This window comes from Protopterus annectens, chromosome 7.part1 (assembly GCF_019279795.1).
Source record: "Protopterus annectens isolate FY-2018-M chromosome 7.part1, PAN1.0, whole genome shotgun sequence".
NCBI lineage: Eukaryota > Metazoa > Chordata > Ceratodontiformes > Protopteridae > Protopterus > Protopterus annectens.
Window position 1 is genome coordinate 525,749,152 of NC_056740.1, and position 26,097 is coordinate 525,775,248.

At 45.8% G+C, this 26,097-nt stretch overlaps 1 protein-coding gene across 3 annotated transcripts in view; it reads right to left on the reverse strand.

The window, feature by feature from the left end:
- The window catches only part of DNAAF4 (dynein axonemal assembly factor 4), a 1,080,792-nt gene that overhangs the window by 724,196 nt on the left and 330,499 nt on the right, over positions 1-26,097 (reverse strand). The gene's annotated exons all lie outside the window — the stretch shown is intronic.

The following is a 26,097-nucleotide window of genomic DNA, read 5'->3' on the forward strand; positions in this document are numbered from 1 at the left end:
GAGCAGTCTCCCACAAAATCATTGCTTGCCTGCATAGAGGATAAGAATGTGTTCCCCTTGCTTGTTGATGTACCACATGACAGTTGTGTTGTCTGTTAGAATCAACACCTGCCCTGGAAGAAGTAATTCCTTGAAAGCAATTAATGCAAACTGGACTGCTAACATCTCCTTCATGTTGATATGTAGATGTTGTAGTCTGACAGGCCACTTGTTTTGTATCCACTTTCCATTTAGATGAGCTCCCCAAGCTTTGTCTGAGGCATCTGTCGTTAAAATCTGACTCGCCTCTGGCCGGGTCACAGAGAGTCCCTTGTTTAGGTGACATTCCTGAGCCCACCACAAAAATTCCTTTTGAATGCAAGGTATTATTTGAATGACAGTGTCCAGATCCTGGCAGTGCTGTGTCCATACATTTTGAGATACCATTGTAGCTTCCTCATATGCAGTTTGGCATTGGGAAGTACCAGAATACAAGATGCCATGAACCCTAAGGCTTGAAGGACTGTCCTTGCAGTCAGCCCGGACTGATGAGATAGTTGATGGAAGTAAAGGGATAGACTCTTTTGTTTGTCCGGGGTTAAAAGGCCATCTGGGATGCTGTATTCAGTCTCACACCCAGAAAGCACATGTCTTGAGAGGGTACTAGACTGGACTTTATTTCGCTCACAGAATACCCTAGGCATCTTAGCACTGCTATCACATATTCCAAATGATGAAGAAGCTCTTCTCTTCCTTGAGCCAGAATTAGGCAGTCGTCCAAATAAGGATAGATCTGTATTCCTTTTAGTCTGAAGAAAGCTATCACTGGAGCCAGAACTTTCGTGAACACTCTGGGCAGTAGATAAGCCAAAGGGCAATGCAGAGAACTGATAGTGAGAAGTCCCAGCTCGAAAACGCAGATACTGTCTGCAACTTAGTCTGATAGGAACATGAAGGTAAGCCTCCTTGAGATCCAAAGTTACCATCCAATGATCTTTGCCCAGCAGAGGTAAAAGCTGCTGCAACGCCAACATTTTGAACTTGGGAATGTCCAGATAAGTGTTGAGGATAGATAAATCCAAAATTGGTCTCCACGTGTTCCCCTTTGGTACTAGGAACAGGCGAGAATAAAATCCTAGGCCCACTTCTGGCAGAGGGACCGGCTGTATGGCCCCTAGTCGGAGCAACAGAGAAACCTGTTTGTGAGCCTCTATTCTTTGTTGAGGAGGAACGTCTGGCATGCCTTTGAAAGGAGGCAAGGTATGGAAATAAAACCTGTAGCCGTGGTGTATGATATCCAATACCCATCTGTCCTGGGTAATTAAACTCCAATTTTCTCTGAAAAGTGCCAACCTTCCCAAAGGTGCTGCCAGACGAGCAGGCTCTGGCAGCTGAAAAGGTAGGTCATTGGGTCTGCTTACGAAAGGACTGACCCTGCCCTCACCAAGCCTGTGCAGGAGAACTCCCTGTTCTAGGCCTGAAAGAGCCTTGAGCTCTGCCCTACCACGCCTAGATCTACCCCTAGACTGTGAATCATAAGAAGGATACGCCCACCCTTTAGTAGGCCAATTTCTACTAAACTTTGGAGGCTGGTCCTGCACAAAATCTTTAACAGTCTGCATAGACTTAGCCTTGTCTTCCATTTTCTTTAAAACTGTTTCAACAGGAGGACCAAACAACACGTCAGCTTGTAAAGGAGCATCTAAAATCCTTGTTTTAACATGTTCAGACAAATTCTGATCCCTCAGCCAGGCGTGCCTGCGAAGAACTGACCCAGTGGCAGCCACCCTAGACGAGGTCTGTACAGCATCAAAACCACATTGCAAAGAATGCTTACCCACCTGTTCAGAAACATGCACTAAATCTTGCAACTCCTTACAATCAATACCTACTGCCAGAGCATCAACCTTAGATTTCAATTGTGAAAGGAGATAATTTTGGTATTTCAACATGTGAAACTGGCAATTCAGAGCCCTCATAGCAAGAGTGGAAGAAGTATAGACTTTCTTGCCCCATCTATCCAAGGCCCTAGCCTCCTTGTCTGCAGGAACCGGATTCTTAACAACAGAAGCCTTAACACCTTTAGGCCCATGGCTAACAGTTTCTGGGTTTGCCCTAGGACTCTTAAAAAGATACTTATGAGCTTCAGGCACCCTGTAATACCTATCCGGCTTAACAGGAGCAGGAGGCAAAGAATCAGGATTAAGAGAAGCTTCCATAAAACCATCTTACACTACATCCAAAACAGGAGGTATAGCCAAAGGCCTATGCTGGGGTAACAACAGAAATTCCCTAAGCCTTTCCTGGAATCAGAGAAGTCCTGACCTTCCCACTTAAAATGCTCCCTCATGGAATGAAGAGTTTCTGAAAAGAAAAATCCTCAGGAGGAGTAGCAGAAGGAGTAGAATCATCCACATCAGAATCAGAATAAGGAGAGTACTCCTGCAAGTCTTCAGCAAGACTCTGAAACATCTGAAGCCTGCTCAAAACCCCCAGCTCAGGCTCCACCCTAGGCCTCTTATCAGGAGGGCATAGAACCCCTAATCAAAGTAATCAAATCTTCTGCCATTTTAAGCATATGCTTCTTGGGCACAGTACCTGAAGAGCTAGGGGTAACACTAACTGAAGCTAAACCTGGCCTGCCCCTGGGGAAGCCTTTGAAACAGAAGGAGAGGGCCTAGCCACCTTAGGAAGGGAGGGAGTATAGTAACATGAGAAGCCCCTCAGCCTGACTAGTCTCCTGAGAGGCCACATCTTGTAATAACAAGGTCTCCCCTGGGAACACAAAGAAACCTCCGGTGGAGCCACCGCTCCACCGACACCTCTAAAGAACCGCCGCCTGGTACAGACGGTTCTTCTAGCCTAGGCTTAACTGCCTTGTCCTTGCTTCTTGAAGAAGCGGGCCGGAGCATCCGACGGCATTTTATAGTTACACCGCCCAAAGACTAACCTCGCACAATCCAACCTTCTCTTTATAGTGCTTATTAAATCTAGCACAAGAGCAACAGCCAACAACGCCGTGCTCAGGCCCTAAGCAAGGAATACACAAAGTATGATAATCTTTATGCGGTATCTGTTTCCCACAAGAAATGCAATTATTAACTTTTTCTGACATCCGTAAATGACTGAGGCAAGAAAAACTAAAATATTCCCCAACGGGTACTTAGCCAACTTTGAACTCGGTCTGAAACTTCTAAATCGAAAAATCTCAGAACGCCAACCGCACTTGCAACACTGCTTCTGCATCGGACCATGCGGCAAAAGACTGAGGATATGGCGTGGTCATGCGCATTGTACCCTGACGCCCTGACGTCAGTCAAATGCGCCTGACCGGGCGCCAGCCTTATACTTTGATATTCGGGCCGACCGAGGACAGCGGACTACCCAAGTGTAAGGACTGCAGCAATGTGAGATGAAGAACATCTTGAATGTTTGTCACCATATTCTGACTTGAGCCCAGAGTGATTTGCCAGAAAAAGGTGTGCATGAGATATTGACCAAAATATGAGGCAGAAATGTGGACAACCTGCAAATATCTGTACACATGACGGGTCTGACACCACTATATTTGAATAGTTAAGAGCCTAGACATAGCAACAGTGAATGACTTACAGGGATGCCCCACAGACTCCATGTGAAATGTACAAACAGTAGGCAGAAAGGTGTAACACATGCAATGGTAACTATGGAGTCCTGAAAGTATTCACCACTTGCATGGCAGAAAAAGTGTAGTAATACATATGCTCATGCTAACGCACAGTCACAACTGCAGCATACCAGACATTTTAATGGGTGTACCCCACTGATATGTACCATTCCATGAGGCACATAACAGATGAGCCTGAAAGTCTCTGGGGCCTGCTCAGCAGCATACTCAAATACCCTAACAGATGTCAAGGCCCACACCATGGCCAGACCACACTGCATGCTGTAACACCCTAGCAGATATAGCAAGCATTCCAAGGTGTGAATGTACATGGAAAATAGGAAAGCCACAGCAGCACACTACAGTCAGGACACCTAGCAGGCATACAAGTAGTGACTGTAAAGGGCAACTATTGAAGCCTTAGCAACAAAGTGCAAGCAAAAGTGAAAGGAAAGCACACACACACACACACACACACACACACACACACACACACACACACACACACACACACATTAACAGTAGTAGTAGTTGTAGGTGTCAGTGTACATACACAGTTAGTACAGGAAACTGGAGAAATGAATGGAGGAATGTTAATCTACAACACCACACCTGGAAATATGAGAGAGATACCAACCTTTACACTCACAGAACATTGTCCACAGCATAACAGCATGGTCCCTGCCCCTAAAATCTGAAAGGGCTACGCCTATCTCACATACCTTTTTATAGCACTGTTCTGAAATCACAGTGAGAACTGCAATCAGTACACAACTGGCTGCATGCAATTAGCAAATGCTGGCTAACAATTGGTGCAGAGGCCATCACATGGGCATATGCAGATACCTACAAAAGTATGCTGTACTCCCAGTCCACACATGCAATACTTTCATTGCACCCTGAGAAGGACGTGAGAGACAGACAGACAGAGAGAGAGACAGAGACAGAGAAAACTGCAATTAAGCAGACACAAACAAATTGTTCAGCAACAGCCACCTGAAAGCTGACAACTGGGAAGTGGAGCAGCAGGACAGAGAACCAGACGGCAACACAAGCAGCTGTGACAAACACAGGTAATGTAAAGTAATACTATAAAGGTCTACATACTGTGAACCCTCCATATGTGTCATTGGTCTGTATCCATATGTATATGAAGATGTGTAAAGGGCAGGGGACATACAGCAACTATCAGTGAAGGCTGTACATACATTTGTATGTGAGAGCATCTATATGCACATATCAATGTTGGTTGATTGTAGGTTGTAGTGCCATGTACAAAGTAGGTTTCACAGTTATGTATGTTTAGCAGTATGTTAGTGTGTGTATACAGTATGGCAGACAAACATGTTGATATACCTGTCTATCATATGGATACGTATGTATGTCAACATATGTATGTGTATATATATATATATATATATATATATATATATATATATATATATATATATATATATATATATGATATGCATATATGTATACATACATAGAGAGAGAGATGTAGGAATACATAGACAGATGTAGAAAGAATATTGTACAAACATATATATGTAATGCACACATACAGATATAGATATATGTAGATACATATACAATGACAGACTGATCTGACTATCTACAGGTATGACTGTATATGACGACCTTCAACACAGCCTGTCCCACCCCCTCTGTCACTCTCACCCCCTCTGTGTGTCCCCCTCTCCACATCTATAGCAATATATGTACATCAATATATATATATATATACCCTGCAATAAACCACACAGTGTTAAGAAGCAAGACTCCCCATGAGTACATGTCACACATACCCCTGCTGAATGTTAGTCAGATAGGTAATATGCCATATGAGTCACCCTGTGTAACTGTGTGACAGCAGCAGGTACCATCACACCACGTGTCACAATGGTCAGGGTAGCAGAACAGTATGCTGCTGTAGTCCCAGGGGCAATAGCATATTGTATAGTATTGTATTGTAATGTAATGTATTGTGTGGTATTGTATTGGTATGTTGAGGTGCCTCCTTCGTGGAGTGGAACCACTGCTGCTGTGCGCCAGTGTACAGGTACATATCCTGTAGTCAGGCTAGTGTTACATAGCACTTCTATATGTGTGTTTAGCTCCTGTCAGAGTTTATGTAGCATGCAACTGGGGATACCATCAGGTCCCATTCATGTTGTGTATTCTGCTGTCCTGAGGGTGGCTCTCACCTGGATATCTGTGATGACAGGGAGGTTATAGTCAGCTGGGATAACTATGTCTTATTTTGTGGGAGAGGGCGGGGTGACACCTGCACTGAACCTGTCTGCCACAATGTTGTCAATATCTGTGGTGTCAGTGAAATATGTGTTGTTGTGTACTAACTACGGGCATAGAGGATGGATCCTGACCAGGTTGCTAACATAACTGAAGAAGGCCTTCTGGTTATCTATAGTGTCCCTCTTGATTTCCCTCTCAAAGTTGCCCATGGATTTTGTATGATGGAAAATAGATCCTTACTAGTGCTGCTCAGACATGCCCTCCCTTTATGGAATTATGCTCCGTCTTGCAGTAGCTTTCATCTTCTGTAATACAATCTGTCTATGGCTGGGGTCCACCAGACAGGATGCTGTCCCTTTGTGGAGAGTGTCTTGGTCATATATGGGATTGCATGATCCATGCATTCTCGGAGATGTCTGTAGAAAGCAATTGTGTAGGGGTCAGCATTGTGGGTTGTATCTGCCACTGGCCCAGTGGGCTGAAAGGATACCATGTCACTGTTACAAAGTGTAAAGTTTGCATCTGTAATGTTATTCACTATAGTCGTTTGTGCTGGTGGTGGAGGTGGGATATGTATATCCAGGGCAATCAGTGTGTGGTCAGCTCACAGTAGTTGATGATGTAGGCCATACAGTACCTAGATACAAACCCCCAGAGTGAGGAGGTGCTCTTGACCTGAATCAGTGTTCTGACTGCTGGGGTTTGGTAGTATGTCGTATGGAGTGTGCCAGGTACTGTTGCACAGTTGCTGGCTGAGCACTGATACCTGGCCATTTACATGTGTATCCACCAATAGACAGATGCTACATATGTGAGATATGTTGTATCATAACAGTCGAGTAGCATGTGTAGTATGTGTGCCAAATTCTGCTGACATATATTGCTGATATCAGGTTATTTTCTTTCTCAGGTACATGGCCCACCCGTGGAATCCCACTTACTCCACAGCTGAGGATGAGGAGATACACCAGAGCCTGGTGTGGGATTATGTAATACTCTTTTCCCGCACCAGCCAGAATCAGCAGGAGAGGGCTGCACTGTGGCAAGACCTTGTCCGTCGGGTAAATGACATAGGCACGCATAATAGGACATATGAGCAGGTACGACATCACTGCAGTGATTTAATCAGACATGTCCGTCAGCGTGCGTCGGATATCCACAGGCAACAAGTCGCCACAGGTGGTGGGGTGGCTACATATCCCCACTCACCAGACTGGAGGGACTACTCATGAGTGTAGTGGCTCCAGTCCGCCAGCAACAACAGCAGCAGCAGACATGCATTATGATGGAGGCTGGAGCCACGCAGCAGCAAGACAGTGAACGTGCAGGTAATATGCCATATTATAGTTGACTGTTGTGTACACTGGTAGTTAATGCATGTGTGAGGTGTGTCCTTGGTTTGTAGCTGTCACCATAGTATTTAATGTGCAAGTGTGATATCCTCAATATTAGCAGCTGACCTGTGAAAGGCGACTGTTGTACTACTGACCTGTATCATACTCAGTAACAATGGCACAGTTGTGCCCACTTGCATTAGTTTCTTCACGTCTGCAGGGCCCTCTGGTATAACAGCAATGCAGCCTATCCATGCTGGTGAGTGTGTATTAACAATTCCTGTAATAGTCTTGATAGTAATAGTACTATTTGGCTCACTTAGTAGTGCTCTTTGTATGCATGTAGGTGTGTCTGTGTGTTCATATCACGCATACTGAGTACTGTACAATTGTGTGAAACTGTGTGCACGTGTGCATGTGTGCACCTGTGCACGTGTGCATGTGTGCACGCGTGCATGTGTGCACGTGTACATGTGTGCACGTGTACATGTGTGCACCTGTGCATGTGTGCACGTGTGCACCTGTGCACGTGTACATGTGTGCACCTGTGCATGTGTGCACTTGTACATGTGTGCACCTGTGCATGTGTGCATGTGTGCACCTGTGCATGTGTGCATGTGTACATGTGTGCACCTGTGTATGTGTGCATGTGTGCATCACTGGTAATGTGTAGACATTGTAAACTGTGTTTCCTGTTTCCCTCCCACAAGTTCTGGTGCTGCTCTGGTGTCATGTAGCAGGGAACCTGAATCAGGTGCCGTGGGTACTGATAATGATGACATCTGTGTAATGGCACAGGAAGGTATGCCAGGGTCCGCCATTGGTCAGCCGATTGACAGTACACAGCTGTCGACCCCATCAATGCGCAGAGTTATCCTGCCAATACACCCTTTGTCACCAATGTCCCTAGGTGATGGACAGCATACAGTGGGCATTGACCAGGGTAATGTGGTATCTGTGGCACATGCCTCCCCACACAGCAGCCATGGGCATGGCCCAGAGATGGTACCACACAGACAGATGTCCAGGGGTTCTCGTGGGAGCATCCGTGGGCGTACTGCCCTGTCAGACGTGCCCACAGAGGTCTTACAACCTCAGCTATGTTTTGGGCTGTCATGCAGGCACAGTCACGTATGGAACGGTACACCAGACAGGGTCTGGGGGTGCTGACAGCATGTCGCACAGCCATGACTGATAGTATGTGTGACATTGCGGCTGCCATCCGTGATTTCACCGATGTCATAGACAGACGCTGTGGGGACATATTAGACCGGTTCCACAACTACATGTCCATCAGCCAGGGCAATGGTGGGCTGTTGAGGCGTCGATGTGGCCATATGCCAGCAACAGCAGCAGCTGGCAGTCGTCGCGGACAACAGGGCCGCGGCCGCCCCCGTAGTGCCAGCAGCAGCCCCAGCAATGCTGGGTCTGTGCTGTCATCAGACCGCCCCAGGAGACCACGTGCACGTGGCTCTGGCCAGGCCCGACAGGGATCTGTGTCCAGTCAACGAACACCTGCTTCTGATGACAGTGCCCAATCTGGGTTGGTACCGGATATGGTCCGTAGCACCCCTGCAAGGCACAGGTACCGTGTCCGTGGCCAGAGACACTGATCTATATGACCTGGCAGGTACAGTCTGTGGCTATCCACAAACACCAGTATATGGCAGCCATGAGGTGGAACTGTGTGCATCCATACACACATGCGAATTGACAACACCTAGGGCTACCGCATACACGCACACACTGCATCAACATTGCCCCACCTTTTACTGCTGTCCCTCACCAACACATACACATACATGTCAATTGGTGGTATCGGTGGCTGACTCAGGCATACCAAGTTCACACCCTGTGCATATGATGAAACTGTGCCACCTCCTGCAATCTGTAACAACTGTGCAGGTACAGGTTAACATGTTGCTGATGCACAGGGTGACCACATAGATGTGTAGTAATAGTATCATGTTGTTAACAGTACTGTGTGCTGAATTAATTGTGGGTATATCACAGCATGCCTGATGCAGTAAGTGTGTGATTGTCATGTCCTGTTGTCTACACCCATGGTAAGTACCATAGTGTATCATCTGCACATGTTGGCATACTGGTGGTAATGATGTCAACAGAAGGTTACATACATAGGTAGCACAGGGGATAAGGTAATGAATGTAGTAATACGCAATGATGGACATGTAAATTGTAAGTGGCATATTGCCCACACTGGACTCTGCAATGCAGATGTTTGAGGATGTTGATATGTGTGCAGTACTACACGACTGGTACAGGACACACAGGAGTACCCTAGCACTGCATGCTCACATCTCATACCATGCTAGACAGCCCCAACACACAAAACTAACTGTCACAAGAGGGAGAGTCCCCATATATGTCAGGGATACTGTGGTGGCAGGCCAGGTAGCATACATCCTACTAAGTATGGAACCACTGAGTGAAGGCTCAGTGTCTGTTATTTGACATGTGTATTACTGCAGGTATGAGCACATGGGTTTCCATCCAGTTATTGTACATCCTGACAGTACATGGTCTGTACACTTGTGTGCACTGAGACTGGACCCTAGCCATCTGACCCGTGTATTTCCATGTACATGTGCATACTGCCTGCATATGTGCAGTGTTACCTACTGGAACTGGTACATCTTGTTTGTTGTACAATGGACTACATGCAGCCCTGTTTACTGTAGCTTTGTTTGCATGCATGTTTGCTTGCAATTACCCTGGAATACTGATCACACCTGCAATGCATAGTTATAGAGCTTCTGTGGACTCCTAGTGCCATCTGCATAGCTTACTATATGTATGTCCATGTCCCACTTGACAGGATGTCACTGTTTGTCCTGTTCACATGTACATTGCCTGTGACACAGTGCATATGACTTACCTGGCATGTGTCCACGTGAGCAGTCATATATGCTACTGCTAACTAATCACAGGCACTACACCTTCACATATTCATCTTCTGTTGAACTACCTGCTTCGCTAGGGACGGCCTGCACCTGTCACCCTTGGGCTTTCAGATATTGGCAAAGGCTCTTGCTACCCCCATAGTGCCTATGTTAGGCAAGGCTCAAATGACAAACCCACCTTCATAGGTATCACAAGGGATAAGAAACTAAGAGTAATGCTACCCAACGCCAGAAGTCTAAACCTCCAGATGCATGCACCCGAAACTCTCCTTGGCATGGAGAACATCGATATCTGTGCAGTAACAGATGCCTGGTTCAGGGCTACTGAGAGCACACCAGCACTACCAGGTTTAACCTGGTTGATTTCTTTGAAACAGTCACCAAGGCCATTGACGAGGGGAAGGTGGTTCACACAGCCTACCTGGACCTCGCAAAAGCCTTCACAACAATACCCCACTTGGGCATTCTAGAGAAGCTCACCAGCTTAAATATAAGCCCCTATGTCACTAGATGGATTGCACAGTGGCTCAAGGACAGAACGCACATGGTTAGAATTGCTGGAGCCATGCCAAACTCCAAACCAGTTACGAGTTGTGTCCCACAAGGCTCAGTCCTGGGACCTCTCTTATTTGGTATATATCCAAAAACCAATAAGACTGGACACTGCTCGAATACCAACTCCTTCTGTTTATTAAAAATAGACATACAAGTGATGAGCGCTTTCGGGCCTTTGCCCTTCATCAGATAAAGCATCTCCCAAAACCAAACATTTTAAAACAAATACAAACCAATAGAAAATCAGTAAAAAACCCGCCTGTTCTTAAGGGTGGGTCTCATAGGAATGACTTCATTAAGCCCAGGACTCCTGTGTGCCATTAACTCAATTATCCATTTAGATTCAGCTAGCTCAGTTAACTGTTTAATGTCTCCCCCTCTTTTGTTCAACTTCACATTCACTATCACTTTAAACTTGAAGCTATGTGTAGGATGAGCTACCAAGTGTCTATATAATGCATTGCGTGTGTCTCCATTTCTAATCGAGAGGTGCTGCAAGACCCTAACTTTAAACATACAGTTGGTCTTGCCCACATAAAAACTTGTGCAGGATTGACACTCAGCCAAATAAACCACATCAGTGGTTCTACAAGTTGCTCTCCCTTTCAAATCAAACAATCTTCCAGTCACTGGATGTACAAAACACCCCTACTATCTACATAAGCACACGCCTTGCATAGCCCACATGGAAAAGTGCCCTGTTTAGTGATGGCCAGATTATCCATACTGGTCTTTGTCTTATCCCTACAAAGTAAATCTTTCAAGTTTTATTTCTTTTATATCTAAAACCGGTTTATCACCTAGCATACCCTTCAAACTTACATCACTAGTCAAAATGTTCCAATTCCCTCTGATCAGTGCACAAACATCACCTATATTACTGCCATAAGTTAGTGTCAACCTAGAATCATGTCCACTGGCCCTGTCATGTTGTGAGCTTGTGCCTGTATCAACAGTTCTCAGCCATGGTTTATACCTATCCTTCCTATAATTTCTGCCAAACTCCATCCTGTTGTTCACCAATTTCCTATCATAACCCCTGGTATGAAAACAGTCCTTCAGGTTCCCCAACTCTTGCTCGAAGCATGCATCATCATTGCTGATTCTAGAAATCCTAGCAACCTGTCCCTGCACTATATTAGAAATATGTGTTGAGGGTGCATGCTATCAAAAGAAAGCAAGGTATTCTTCCAGCAGTCTTTTCTATACAAACTGGATGAAAGCCATTTTCTGTCAACTGTACCCTGACATCCAAAAAGTCAATCTGTGTGCGTGAGCTGTTAACCGTGAACCTCAAAATGATGTAGTGGTATGTAGGTAGGAGACGAAATCAGCTAAAGAGTTATCGTCCCCATCCCAAAGAATAAAAATATCGTCCACAAAACGCTTATACATCTTGATATGACCTTTCCATGACATGTTATTCAATACCATACTCCTCTCCCAGAAGGACAAAACAAGAATAGCATAGGTGTTGGCACAGGGGGTGCCCATGGCTATCCCCTGTGCCTGCCTATATGCTTGATTCACACCTATAAAGACATTATTATTCAGTACCAAACCAAGCAAACCTCCTATGGTATCTATCTTCAGTGTAGTGACGCCTAACTCCTGCAAAAGTTCAGAAATGGCTCGTATCCCATAATCATTGCCTATGACAGTAAACAGGCTCTGAATGTCCATAGTTACCATAAGTAAACCACTATCAAACTGATCCAATTCATAGGCCCTTAGGTATTTCAAAAAGTGTCCTGTATCTAAAAGCACACTATCCAATCTGACTAGGTATGGCCTTAACTCCGTCTCCAACCAAATCAAAATGTTTTCTGTCACCCAACCTCTGCCAGACACTATGGGTCTGAGGGGTGGGTCAGTTTCTGATTTATGTATTTTTGGTACAGCTTTGAATATAGGTGTCAATGGCTTCTCTATCATAAGGAATTTAAACAAATCTTCACTAATCAATTTACTATCCAAAAACAGCCGTAAATTGTTGTGTACTCTATCTATAATCCCTTTCACACCTAAAGGATTAATTGGGGTATACGTATCAACATTCTGTAACAATCCTAACAACTTACTTTCATACCAGGAGGTGTCCAGTATCACTACAGCACCCCCCTTGTCAGCCATTTTGATAGTGATATCTGCATTATTCACAAGATCATATAGAGCTTGTCTCTGTGTGGGACTCAGATTATAAAATCTACCGTGTCCCCTCCTGAAAATAGCACATCAGATCTTGTTCACAAGCATTAATGAATAAATTCATAGCGGGTGAGAAAGGGGGGATAAAACCACTAGGCTGCCTTAGCATGGTAATACTGGTTATCCTCCAAAAATCTGTTTCAAGACTAAGCTCACGATAAAAACCATAAGGTCCATAATGATGTCATTATATACACAGGCCCTACTGGGCACAAATGTCAGCCCTTTATTTAAAACAAAACACTCATCTTCAGATAAACTGTAAGATGAAAGGTTAAAAACAATACCAGTATCTTGCTTAACAGTCAGTGCAGCAGCTTCCTCCTCTTGTTGTACGCCCTGTCCTCACTGCGGGAACAATTCCATACCCCTTTCTTCTTGACAGGTGCCGACAGTCTGTCCAAAAAATTCAAACGACCCTGTGTGTCTTTCGGTCTGGCACCAGTCCTGTAATCACTCGGATCACAAACCAACACCTCAGACACAAAACCAGTATCCATCGAAACAGTGGCACAAGATGGTGCCTTAGTGCCCTCGATGATGGAACTCACGGCGGGGATAGGATCTCCCCGTGTTAAAACTTGTGGAATAGCTTCCTTCATGACTGCTGACCCCTCCTTGCTGGAAATGGAAGCATCATCACCCAAAGAAATAGCCTTGGATACATCACGGGACACCGTTTGTGTGTGAAACCCCGGTACTTGCATCTCCGTGCTCACAATACTGGTGCCGGCATCTCCCACAGCCACGGGAGCACTGATGGAATCAGTGGAGGCAACAAGAACCCCATCCGTACACACTGAAGTGGCGCGAGTGCTTCCATGTGCCGCAACTGCCGTGGTGGGACCTATATCGCCTCCGGCTTCTGAAGATGATGTCATCGAGCGTCCACTTCGTTGAATAGCAGCACCATTGTATGAACCAGGTCCCCTTCTATCTTCCTGCGACGATAAAGGAGTTCTTGATTTGGACCAAACAAAGATGTTCCCTTGTTGGAAGTCATGATGGTCCCTTGATGGTCGAAATGTTTTCTGTCACTCAACCTCTGCCAGACACATTACTGATTTTTACTGATTTTCTATTGGTTTGTATTTGTTTTAAAATGTTTGGTTTTGGGAGATGCTTTATCTGATGAAGGGCAAAGGCCCGAAAGCGCTCATCACTTGTATGTCTATTTTTAATAAACAGAAGGAGTTGGTATTCGAGCAGTGTCCAGTCTTATTGGTTTTTGGATATTTACTATGGTTTATTTGACTGGACTTTGGTGAGGCACGGAACATTGTTTTGTTGTTTGGTATATATTTATTGGAGGTACAGGCCAACACGGACGGACTGTGGCTGACCAAATATGCAGATGACTGCGAACTGGCCACCATAGTCGACTCTCCAGCCGACACAAGCATCTTGCAAAGGGGCATCATAGAAACAGACAACTTGTGCCAGAGCCATGGCCTTCAGCTGAACAGTGTTTAGAAAGGGAAATGTGCATCCTGTAGTCTGTTCACCTAGTTGCCAAAAGGGACATTGTCCTCACACACACTAACCCCCCTCAGCCAAAAACACACACTTGCCAATTGCAGGATTCAAACCCCTATCTAACTATGTTATGACACTCAAGACGGACACATTAGCAGAGTGTGCTATTCAGATTACTGGGAGGGCTTCCTTCTCTTGCTGTAGTTATAGGGTGCTGACATCACCAGTGTTTAGAAAGGGAAATCGCATCCTGTAGTCTGTTCTCCTAGTTGCCAAAGGGACATTTCCCTCGCACACAATTGCACACACACTAACCCCCCTCAGCCAAACACACACACTTGCCATTTGCAGGATTCAAACCCCTACCTAACTATATTATGACACTTGAGACGGACGCATTAGCAGAGAATGCTATTCACATTACTGGGAGGTTTCGCTTCCCTTGCTGTACTTATAGGGTGCTGACATCATCAGTGTTTAGAAAGGGAAATGTGCATCCTGTAGTCTGTTCACCTAGTTGCCAAAAGGGACATTGTCCTCACACACACTAACCCCCCTCAGCCAAAAACACACACTTGCCATTTGCAGGATTCAAACCCCTATCTGACTATGTTATGACACTCGAGACGGACACATTAGTAGAGTGTGCTATTCGCATTACTGGGAGGTTTCCCTTCTCTTGCTGTACTTATAGGGTGCTGACATCATCAGCGTTTAGAAAGGGAAATGTGCATCCTGTAGTCTGTTCTCCTAGTTGCCAAAAGGGACATTTCCCTCACACACAATTATACACACACTAACCCCCCTCAGCCAAACACACACACTTGCCATTTGCAGGATTCAAACCCCTACCTAACTATATTATGACACTTGAGACGGACGCATTAGCAGAGCGCTATTCGCATTACTGGGAGGTTTCCCTTCTCTTGCTGTACTTATAGGGTATTGACATCATCAGTGTTTAGAAAGGGAAATGTGCATCCTGTAGTCTGTTCAACTAGTTGCCAAAAGGGACATTTCCCTCACACACAATTGCATATACACTAACCCCCCTCAGCCAAACACACACACTTGCCATTTGCAGGATTCAAACCCCTACCTATGTCATGACACTTGAGATGGACGCATTAGCAGAGCGCGTTATTCGCATTACTGGGAGGTTTCCCTTCTCCTGCTATACTTATAGAGTGCTGACATCATCGGTGTTTAGAAAGGGGAATGTGCATCCTGTAGTCTGTTCTCCTAGTTGCCAAAAGGGACATTTCCCTTACACACAATTGCGCACACACTAACCCCCCTCAGCCAAACACACACACTTGCCATTTGCAGGATTCAAACCCCTACCTAACTATGTTATGACACTTGAGACAGACGCATTAGCGGAGCGTGCTATTCGCATTACTGGGAGGTTTCTCTTCTCCTGCTGTACTTATAGAGTGCTGACATCATCGGTGTTTAGAAAGGGGAATGTGCATCCTGTAGTGTGTTTTCCCAGTTGCCAAAAGGGACATTTCTCTCCCACAGACTTACACACACACCAACCCCACTCACTCACACACACACACACACACACACCACACACACACACACACACACACACACTGAGCATTTGCAGGATTCAAAGTCCTACCTAACTATGTTATGACACTTGTGACGGACGCATTAGCAGAGCACGCTATTCGCATTACTGGGAGGTTTCCCTTCTCCTGCTATACTTATAGAGTGCTGACATCATCGGTGTTTACAAAGGGGAATGTGCATCCTGTAGTGTGTTTTCCTAGTTGCCAAAAGGGACATTTCTCTCCCACAGACTTACACACACACCAACCCCACTCACTCTCTCACACACACACACACACACACACACACACACACACACACACACACACACACACACACACTGAGCATTTGCAGGATTCAACCCCCTACCTAACTATGTTATGACACTTGTGACGGACGCATTAGCAGAGCGCGCTATTCGCATTACTGGGAAGTTTCTTTTCTCCTGCTGTACTTATAGAGTGCTGACATCATCTGTGTTTAGAAAGGGGAATGTGCATCCTGTGGGGAGGCAGACGCCAAGCACACTCTGGCTAAGCTGTCATTCCCTAGGGCAAACAGCCTAGTGTTGCTCTCTACACCCATATGTTTAATTGTCAAATGCACATTATTTGTTGCTGATAGACTGTTTGCACATCTTTATTGCCATAGCATTCCCTGTTTGTATGAACAACTTGTGCATCTGTGGAAGATGTTTGCATATGGGAGGGATCCACTATATCATGTATGTCTCTGTAGTCATTTAACTGTGTGCACTGGGCAGACTATTGTAATGTGGTTGGTTCCTGGAATAACACGTAAAAATACCAGATACGTGTGTCCAACTGCTAAACTGAGATTTGGCCTAAGTGTGTGAGCATGCCCAGTTCAGCCTTCCCATGGCATGTTGTCTGACATATGTCTCATTTATCAAAGTGTGTGAGCATGCCCAGTGTGAGCATTCCATATGTTGGACTCTGCAGCCCACCACATTTGTGGATGAGTGTGAACTTCAACAAATATCACCTGTTTATGGTTGTGTGTCATGTTGTGTAGTTACTGTACAACTGCTTTGTGCGTGAACACAACAGGATTATACTGTGCCTGCAGTGTTTGCATGGGATACTTTGCATACAGTTGTCAACATCCTTTCACACTGACCTAACACTGTAGCACTGTATAGTGTACTGGTAGTACTTTGACTGTGGTGGACAGTATCCTGGGCTTTAGTGCTATCACTGCTTTACATTTCGATAGTGAGCACAACAGCCTGGTTAGGGGCCGGTTGTGTACATCTGACCATGTTGCATTCTGTTCAGATATGAACTACTTAAACCAGGCTTGTCCAACATTGGTAGTGTATTCCACAACATAGGTGTACATTTGCAAACACTAGCTATGTGCCCTAGTCCATGTCTAATGCTAGTTGGAGAGTGTGTTTGTCCTTCAACACACATTGTAAGTGGAGTTTGCCATGACATATGTCATGGTTAGTATACTGTGCCTCTGTCTAGCTGTGACATGGTAGCTTTATCCTGGGTATCACTGTCATCTCCCATCCACTCATCAAGATTCCTATTGAGGAAGATTGATAAGTGACACTATGGGTAGCCTGTACTGGGAGTTCACTCATGGGTGGGGGTGGCTTCTGTGTTATGGATCATGCAGTACAGCTTGTCCTATGTAAGTCAGTGCTGGGGTTCAGGTCTCTCATGTGCATAGCTCACTGCCATTCAGATTGTACAAGCTGCAGCATGTTTATTGATACCAGCAACACAGGCAACACATGGCATCTGTGCAAGCTCTTTGATACTCCTGGTGAGGTACTGTTGGGGACTTTACGGTTGATGGAGGTGTCTGCTGAGGTACATCCCACAGGGGCTATTGTAGTCAATTGTACCGCTGATGAAGGATGACTGCAGAGCCACAATGACCTCCCCTTATCTAGATCTGACAACCTTCATGATTAGGTGGGTATATGGTATGTTTCTGTAAACACTACAGCACGTTTGTCCAATGCAGAATATCTATCACCTTGTGTCCCCAGGTCTCTCATTACATGTTAACTACATAATGGGTTAACACCTATGTGGTAATTGGTGGGCAATTACTGTATATCCACGGGGGTTGACTATACACTTTTCTGCAATTAGCTTGCTGACATGGCTATGGCACCAGTTGTCCGTTTCTATGTGGCCCTTTTGTGGGATGCTTGTGTCAGCTGGTGGATCATATGTGGTGAGCAGTTTGTAGTCCTCTGCAAACATGTTCAGACACAGTCCTTCCATGTTTGCCTGTACCTATGGGACATATATACCAGACGAGGGAGATCCCAGGACCAAGCCTTGTGGGATGCCAGTTATATCTGGTTTGTAGTCTGACATAGCTGCAGCATGTCTGACCATGTCTGTTCTGTCCTTGGTCTGGTTTGCAACCCCTCTACTGACATAGGGGTTTATATTTAAGCTGGTGAGCTTATCTATAATGAACACGTAGGGTATTGTGTAGAAGCCTTTGCAAGGTCCAGCTACGCTGTGTGGACCACATTGCCCTCATCAATGACCTTAATGACCGTTTCAGTTGAGTCAAACATGTTTAGGGGCAGGATCTGCACTTAAGAAAGCCACACTGGGTAGGGTCCGGTGTCAGTAGGTCCCCAATATCTTTATGTCTGTGGTACATGCTGATCCTTTCCATAGCTGTGCAGACTGAGCTTCTCAGGATTCTGGGGTAGTAGGTTTCAGTATCCATTCAGGCAACACCTTTGTTGAGAAGGACCACTGTTGTTGTACACTGCTCTTTGGGTACATATTCTGTGGTAAGGCTGACATTGAGCAGTAGTGTGATTTGGCATTCCATTCATCTTGGAGTCCATGTTGCACTAAGCCCAGGACACCATCTCATACCATTGCTGCTGTGTGTTTTGCTTTGTAGATGCTGGCTGTTACCTCAGCATCTGCAATGTCAGGGGCCAGCAGTCTGCTGGGATAGATATTCTGCATTCGGGGGGCGGGGGTTGCACTGCACCTGTCAGGATGTATGTTGGCAATATGTGTGTGTGTTTGTGATATTTGTGGGATTCAGAGCATATCTGTGAATTCCCAACATGGTTCCTACCATCAGTTGTGAAAGCCTTGGGATTATCCTTAGTGTCCTGTACAATTTGTATCTTCATAGGTTCATACTAGGCTATCCACCCTAGGGCATTTGTTAGCCTAGCCAGAGTGTGTGTGGCTTTTGCCACCCCTTGCTATGTGAATATTATGGCCATTTATGATTTGCTTTGCTGTGCCTCTGTCTGGACATGACACAGTGAAGACCCCCAGTGTAACTCTACAATCATCCATCCACTTGGCAAGATTCCTGTTGAAGAGTGTCAGTGAGGGCTCTGCCTAACATGGAGTGGGATTCTGGTCCAGGGTGTGGGGAGCCTCTGGATTATGCATCTGTCCCACCAGCACATCCTATTTCATTATTTGTTGAGGCTGACATCTCTCACTCTCACAGCTCCGATGGCTTTGAGTTTTCTGGGGTGGAGCATGTCCATTACTCCTGTGTTGGGCATGGCCTTCTACAACAGGCATGCAATGCCTCTGTGTAGGCAGTATGTGACTGCATTCAGTTGGGGTGTCTACAGCCAGGCAGCATATGACATATATTTGAGACGCTTTATCCTCTTGGTGAGGTACCTTTGAGGTCTTTCTAACTGCTGCAGGTGTCAGGTAAGGTACATCCCATATGAGGCATTGTACTAGATTATGGGTGTGATAAGAGAACAGTATAGGGGCACAATGACCTCTGTTGACGTAGATGTGAATCCTTTCCTGATACGGTGTCAAATGTAGACAGTCTTCCTAGCCACATTGGCAATGTGGGCGTCACATAACAGGTTACTGTCCACTTGTGTCCCTAGGTCCCTGGTTACTCCTTCCATACATAATGGTTTACCACCTATGTGGTAATTTGTGGTACCTTGTTTGGTATTTGGTGGGACATTCATACTGTCCAGTGTCTTCAGGACGGCTGGGTGGGGTTCCTGTGTGTGAGAGTGTGGTCTGTAGCATGCTACAGACTGTACAGCAGTCTTGCCTACAGTTAGTTGCACATGGGTGGACTCCAATGCCTTGTGCATTGTCAGTTACCTGGACGTATGGGTGTCTGTGCTGAATATGGATACTCACCCTCCTTTTATGTTTTGTTCCAGGTTTTGGGGCCATGACACATAATATGTGGTATAACCTGGTAGTGCTGGTGTGCTGTCAGGAGGCTTGCAGCAGGTTTCTGTCACTGCACAGACATCGATGTTCTCCATTACTGGGGATGGCCTTGGGAGCATGCATATTGGGGTTTACACATCTGGCATTGGTCAGCATTACCCTTATGTTTCTTTCCACTTCTTATGTTTTCTAGGGTGGTGGGTCAGTCTTTTCAGCCTTGCCTACAAAGGGCTCTATGGAGGTGGCAAAGGCCTTATTCAATATCCAGACGCCCAGGGGTAACAGGTGCAAGCCATCCCAAGAACAGCTGCGTGGCTTGTCAAGCATGACATCCCAAGCAGACAGACACTGGATCCCCTTGGAATGACACCAGTACGTGTGCCACTTGCTATGACTGATCATTCCGTGTTTGTACTGTGGCATTATTCTTGGTAAGGGTAGGATGCTGCAAACGGTGAGTGTCATACCGGCCTGGACTACATAATCAAAGAGCTCATCTATGTCTCTTTTCATGTAGTCTAGGGAGGTACATCTCAGGTCATTCACACCAGCATGGACTATGACTGCATCATATTTCTACTTGCTTTGGAGTGACCTGCATACTTCTGTTATGTGGCGTATTGTGGCAGCCTACAGGCAGCTTACTGTCCCTTTCCCTTGTTCAGTCTGGTGTGCGGGACAGCAGTGTGTCTGACTATGGAGTCACCTATTACAACTGTATCAGGCATGTTGTTTCTCCTTCTGGCCTGTGACTGTTTGGCACACCAGCTTTGTGTACTATGTGTTGCATGTGCTATGTTTGGAGGTTGTTTGATTGGGTGTCTGCTTTAGAGGCCTCTGTTGGTGTGCTGTGTTTGTAATTTGTGCCTCCGGGAATGTTTTTCTGTGTTTATGTGTTTGGTTTGCAGTTGTGATAGGTCTATGTGGGACTGTTTGTGGTGTGTGTGATTACCTTCTCCTCCTGACTAGTTTTGGGAGTACTGAGTTGAGGGTGCTCAGCCTCCAGTTTGGATAGATGGTTGCATCTCTCACATATATTTGTATTTCTTGGGTGGAGTTGGGAGTTGTCTGTGTACTTGGGGCAGGTGTAACATTGCCTCAGGATTCACAGATTCAACTTGTTGTGGCTGGCCTTAGTGGATTGTATGTGTGGACAGATTTTATTGCCATACTACTGATCAGTGATTACTTCATTGTTTATGTTTGCTCTATCGTGTAGTAGCTTCCTCATTCTCTTGCATGGTTTGGTTATGGCTGGTGTCCACCATGCCAGATGCCTGCGTGTATGGCATTGTGTCTTGTTTTAATTTAGGATTGCATAATCCAAGCATTCCTGGCAGTGTTCATGGAATGGCTGTATTACAGGTTCTGAGGTGTGGCCCATATTTTGCACATGCACAGGACCTTTAATGGATTCCACATCAGTTTGGAGGAGTGCAAATATTGCTTTACACGTTTTCCACTGTGGTTTTCTGGCCAGGGACTGTGGTCAGGATTTGTATATCCAGTGTGATTACTCTATGGTCTGGTTTTACCAGTGAGCAATACACTTCTCGTCTTGCCATCCAGTACCCATGTTGCTGATTATCACATCCAGTATGCTTACCCCTCTTGTGGGAGTGATACGTTGTTCCTGGGCCTTTTGGTTTATGGATTCTATGAACTTTTGTCCTACACTGTTGGAGCTAGTATAATGCTCCCAGTCTATGTCTGGGTATTTTCAGTCACCCAATATAATGTGGTTTGGAGGACTTGATATATTCATGTATTCCAGCATAGGCCAGGTGCAGTTCCTGGTGTTGGGACAGTAGTCTGTAGCAGGCTATAAACTGTGGGGCAGTTTTAGCCACTGTTACTTGACCATGGCTAGTCCATGCTGCTTTTTGTTGTGGTACCGACATGGGGTGTGGTTATCCTTGACAATTCTTGCTAGTCACCCTCCTTTTGTAGCTTGTTCCATGTTTTGAGGCTGTACAGCACAGTATGAGGTGTAACCTGGTAGTGTTAGGGTGCTGTTGTGAGCCTTGACTCAGTTTTCTGTTACAGCGCAGATATCAACATTCTCCATACTGGGTGAGTTTAGACTGCATGCATGTTGCTGTTTCGACTTATCCCTTATCTTATTCTTATCCCTTCTGATACCTATGGAGATAGGTTTGTGTTTTGAGCCTTACCTATTCAGGGCACACTGTGGGTAACAACAGCCTTTGCCAGTATCCATACGGCCTGCACTGATAGGTGCATGCCAGTCCTAGCAGGTGGAGCATCATGCCATGCTCAGCATGTCATCCCAGACTGGCACACATTGGATCCCCTTTGACTAACTGCGATACTTCAGTCAATTATTGCACTTGATCATCTCATTGTCATATTGTGGCATGATGCTTGGTGAGGGTAGGATGTTAGTCAGGGTCCTCAGGTGTGCATATAGTACATGATGTTACATTACTTAACACATGGCATTCATGCCTCAGGTGGTGCTGCAGGGCTGCCTCTGTCGGATGCGCATATTACACTTCCCTGTACATGTTTGTGAGCAGGTCATGTCATTGTAGGCATCCATGTTATTATTTGAGTGAGTCAGAGGGGGTATCATTCCCAGGGTTCCTACTGAGCCAGTGTATGTGCTATGCATTGCCTCTTTGCCAAGGCCAGGGCATACTGGGCACGCCTCCTTCTGCCTACTGGGGCAGGCTCAGGTTGTTCCTCCTCCGAGTCATGCTCTGCCTGTGATGGCCTTGGCAATGGTGGGGGGCTGTTTGACCCAGCCCTATGCTGGTCTTGCTGCAGCTGTTTTCGCAAGATCATATTATGTAGCATAGCACATACCATGACAATTTGGGTACATGTAGTTGGTGTGTACTGCAAGGCTCCACCAGATGTGTCCAGACACCGGAACTGTGACTTGAGCAGCCCAAACACACGCTCTATTACATTACGTGTTTGTGCGTGTGCCTCATTATGGTGTTCCTGTTCAGGTGTGTGTGCGTTTCTGATGGGTGTCATCAGCCACGGCTCCAGTGCATAACCTGCATCCCCACTAGGTGTCCGTGCGGGATGTCCCCATTGGCAAATGTCTGGTACAGCTGCGTCAAATGCCAGATGTGGGAATCATGGTAGCTCCCAGAACAGCCAGCACACACATTCATTATTATGCCCTGGGCATCACACGACCTGGCAGTTGATGGAGGGGAAGCCCTTGCGGTTGATGTATGCCCTACCCCGCTCACCGGCTGGTGCTTTGATGCATATGTGCGTGCAGTCTATTGCACCCACTACCACAGGGTATTCCGCTATTTGCTGGAAGAGACGCATATTGCTAGTCAATACCTCACGGGCATTGGGGAAATATACATGATCACCGACATGTGCTGACATGGCATCCAGGAACTGGTGCAGTACCCTGGAGGCTGATGCCTGTGATATCCCCATCATATCACCAGTTGGTCTCTGGAAGGTACCTGTTGCTAGTATTCTTAGGCCAACACATACCTTGGTTTCCACTGGGATGGGTTCCCTCTATTGGTTCTGTGTGTGAGGCGTGGCCTGCACAGCTCCACTATTTGCTGCAGGAGGTCTCTGTCCACTCTATAGCTCTACTATCTCCAGCTCATGTAACCCGTGGTAGGTGACCCTGGGCCTGTACACTCTTCTCCGTCTCCTCGCTGTGGGTTGTCTGACACCATCTGCATTGTCACCACCCTCAGCAAGTCGCCTATGTCTCATTATGACAGCTATGGCAGCCCCTAACATTTCTGCTCTGAGTTCAGGCTTTTCAGTTTTCACTTCTAATAACTTAACTCCTGTCTTGCAGTGTCTCTTGAGAGAAACATCCTGCACTGCTGTTTGCAGAGTTTTAAGTGCTGGGCTGGGCTACTATTCTGCCTGTGTAATTGCCTACTTCTAATTGTTTTCACCTGCTAGCTCCAGCAGTATTCCCTGCTAGCTTCCTACTAAATCTGTTGCTTCCTTTTTCCTCTCTGTTTCCTCAGGGAGGAGCCGTGCAGACCAGCAGAAACACGCTCACAGTGGCTTACGTGCACACATGCTTACACGGTTCAGAATCTGCTTATTCGGTTAAAACGCTGCACACCAGCGCAAACAGTGTTACACATCCCCAACACGCTCCCACATGCTCAGTCTGCCTTACACACGCCAAGACACTGCCTTACTCGGCGCTTCATGGGGCACACGTGTGCATGCATGCCCAGCAAGAAACTTTGGTGTAGGCAACAGTGTACACCTTCCATTTCTTGACTTTCTCATGCTTATTTAGTGGCACACCTCTTTCCATGATATCTGTCTGACATCTGTCATCTAACTCTGACCTCCAATGAACTGCATTTCTTTCTACCATTCCCCCTTGTGATGTCACCTATCTCCTACTCTGTTCCTCCCTCTTCTGTAACTCTTACACTACTCAGACTGTGCTCATTTGCTATGTGACAGTGGAATTCAGTATCCTAACACTCATTTGCATCAGATTACCTACTAATGCTTAGTTACATGTCTTAGACTCAGCTTCCCCCCTTAGCAAAGTACAGTTTTGTACCTACCATAAATGTAGATGTTCGAAGATCCACATTGCTGCAGTCCTAACACTTGGGTAGTCCGCTGTCCCAGTCGGCCCGAATACCAAAGTATAAGGCTGACGTCGGTCAGGGCGCATTTGTCTGACATCAGGACGTCAGGGTACAAATGCGCATGACCGACGTCATATCCTCAGTCTTTTCTTGCCCCAGATGTCAGAAGACCCTAAAAGATAAGGCCAAAACCAAAAAACACCAAACACTCCTGTACCTAATATATATACAATATATACAAATTTACAAAAATAGAACCCCACCCACACAACCACCCCTAAACACAGAGGGAAGGAGGGAGGGTATTGGACTGCAGCAATGTGGATCTTCGAACATCTACATTTATGGTAGGTACAAAACTGTACTATGTTCTTCATCTCACATTGCTGCAGTCCTAACACTTGGGTAGAATCCCAAAGCAGAGGTAAGGGAGGATGGCTAAACTATAATGAAGCAGGAGTTGCCAAAATGCCCTGCAACACAGCAGTGGCAAAACCAGCCCTGGATTTAGAATAGAGAGGAAGGTGGTAATGCTTGGAGAAAGTATGCACTGAACTCCAAGTAGCTGCCTCAAAATATCCTTAGTTGCCACCCCTTAGAAATGCTGTTGAAGTGGCAGTAGCCCTAGTGGAATGAGGCCTAATCCCAGCTGGAATCTCCTTGCCATGATGGGAATAACAGAATGCAATGCAAAACCCAATCCACTTAGATATAGTTTGTTTTGACACAGGCTTGCCCTGAGAACTCAAAGCAAAAGAAACAAACAACTGCTGAGACTGCCTAAAATCCCTAGTCCTGCTTAAATAATAACGCAACTGCCTGTGTACATCTAAAGTGTGCAAAATCTTTTCCCCTATTTTGGGGATCTGCATAAAAGTAGGCAAATGAATAGTTTGGTTTAAAGCCACACTAGAAACCACCTTAGGCATAAAGGAAGGATTAGTACGTAATGATACCCTATCCTTATGGAAAATCAAAAGGCTCAACCGCCATAAGGGCCTGCAATTCAGAAACCCTTCTTGCAGAAGTAATGGCCAACAAAAGCGGTCTTCCATGACAAGTATTTCAATTCAGCAGTAGCAAGAGGCTCAAAAGGTTGTAGAGTAAGTTTCTCCAACACAAAATTGAGGTCCCAAGCAGGAGTAGGAGCTCTCGTGGGGTCTTATATTCTTTGCCCTCTAAGAAATTGCTTGAACAAAGGATGAGAAAACAATGGTGGGTCACAATCATAGTGAGCTGAAATTGCTGCAGCATGAATCTTAATGGAAGAGAAAGACAAACCTTTGTCCAATAACTCAGTAAGATATTGAAGAGCCACACTCAAATTAGGCTCAGAAACATCCAAATCCTTTGCTGCACTCCAAAATAAAAATCTCTTCC